This window comes from Acyrthosiphon pisum, chromosome A2 (genome assembly GCF_005508785.2).
Source record: "Acyrthosiphon pisum isolate AL4f chromosome A2, pea_aphid_22Mar2018_4r6ur, whole genome shotgun sequence".
Taxonomy (NCBI): Eukaryota; Metazoa; Arthropoda; class Insecta; order Hemiptera; family Aphididae; genus Acyrthosiphon; species Acyrthosiphon pisum.
Genome location: NC_042495.1, coordinates 29788627 through 29791051, shown reverse-complemented (window position 1 = coordinate 29791051; position 2425 = coordinate 29788627).

The window sequence follows — 2425 nt, the reverse complement described above, 5'->3', positions numbered from 1 at the left end:
TAATAATACCACGATTATTTGGTTTGCATTTTATATGAAAGTTATTTAATTTCTGGGTATACGATCCACCTTATATTCAATTCTAACATGGAGATTTATAAATAACAGCAATTGAAAATTTCATTTTGAATGTGGCATTTTTAGAAAAAAAAGTCTTATATAGGTAGTTAATTATTTTATGATCATTATGTACTCCATCATTTTGATCTACAGTGTCTATTTTTATCTAAATTTTTATCTAAACTCAAGGTCCAGGATTCAAATAGGAACAGTTGTCCTCATCCGTGACGACAATCTCCCACCACTTCAGTGGTCCATTGGTCGAGTCATTGCAACACATGTGGGTATGGACTATCACGTACGTGTAGTTGGACGAGTTGTGGAGAGTTCGAGCGCGCTGTGCATAATTTATGACCGTTACCTTTTAATGGCAATATTTTATAAACTATCGCTATGCATATATAGTTTTTATAATTTCCTTTGTGATCAATTATTATTTATTATTGTAATTGTATTTGTATGTATCATTATCGCCTGTTTGTATTTTTTTTTAGCTCAATTAATATACAGTAAAATATTTTCAAAACAGTGATATATTATTTTGAAATAATGGGTCAGTTATGATTTAGTACCTATCCCATGCTATATAAAAATTAAGAAAGATTATCAATAGCATTGGATTAAGACTAGCCATAGGTTCCTTCCAATGCAGCCATTTAGCATATATAACATGGCTGGTGATCTTTTGAATGAAATAAAATGGACTAATAAATCTCATAAATACATAGCTAAAAAAATGTAATCCAAGAACAACTTATACACAGAATAAAATATAGAAATTCATGAAGAATGAAAAAAGAAAAATGATATCAAAGTGGCCCAAATAATTTCAAGACAATACATTAATATCCCCCTGATCATTTATAATACCAAATAAATACAAAACTTAGCGCCATCATAAAACTATTAACTCTGCCACCTACGTATAGTAGTTTGGCATGATTATATAAAATATTTTGAAAATAATATTAACTGAATAGATCCTATACTGAATATTTATGGTAGATTTATCAATATCATAAAGTCAGCAGCCAACAAAGCCAATACCCAGAACCCAAAGGCAAAGTTATACCTCTTGCTGGACAAAGAAATTTGAACAATTATTACATAAATTTGAATGGGGTTGAAATGGGATCAAAATCAATAAACTCATTGGCCTACTTGACGTACAGAGAACAATATGATTACTGGCTATGGTCGAAATAATCACTTAAGTAGGAACATTTTGTCGTTTTTGAGGAAACTGGGTACAGCTAAAACCCCATGGAAAGATTGCAAAGTAATTCACAAGAAAAAAAATATGAACTACGGAAGCTCACTTTATTTTATTCTTTTTTAAATTACCTTCATTCTTTGTTTTTTTTTTCTTTCATTTGCTTTGTCATTTAAGTCTTTCAAATTAATTTAAGTTAAGTTAGTATAAGTTTGTTTCATAAGTTGAAACTGTCTTAACTATTTTACCATTGTATTTCTTAATGCTGTATTTTAAAAAGCAGTTTGGCGTTGATTATAATACATAATTATAATATCTAAAATGTAAAACTTGTTACTTCGTGCCCAGATCTCTCAAGAAGGGCGTTAATAAAGGTGCATGGTATAACAGTAGCTGGACATATAAAAATTATAGACAAAGCTATTGGTTTTTAAAAATGTACCTCTATGGGTAGATGTTCCACGCCTTGTTAAATACAAAAAACCAAGAGAAACAGATCCAAGAGATTTGCATCCTATTTCTTTTGGAAAAGGGCTATACATGTTTTTAATATTATTATTTTTTTAATATCGAGGGTAATAAGTTGACCAAGCGATGGCTAAACTGAGGCGTTACGTTAGACAGACACTTCCCAGCTACACTAAGTACTGGTTTTATATTACATATTTTGTATAATATTTTTTTAGTATCGAGGGCGATCAGTCAGAGCCAGCAGTTCCCAAACAGAGTTAATACTGGTTATTGGTTATCAGTGATGTATGATCAGCAGATCTGTATCTTACTTCACTAGGTAACAATTTAGTTTTATAAAAAATTTAGTCACATAACATTAGTATTCCTTCATTAGTTAACAAAATTAACACAGTTTTGGTGGCACAACATACCTGAAGCCAACATTCCGACTTTTAATTGTTTAGCTGTAAAATGTTAGGTCATAAGGGAATAAGAATGAATATAATTTTATCAATTGCAAATTATTTTATAAATTATTATCTATTAACATAATGGTTCTTAATATCATGTATCATGTATGATTTATAAATATTGGTGATTGTCCTTATACTTTATATGTCCCAATATTCTGGTTTAATGGTAAATGTTGTGCACTGCTCAAGATTTTATTTCGCTTCTTTGTTATACCTATCTAATTAT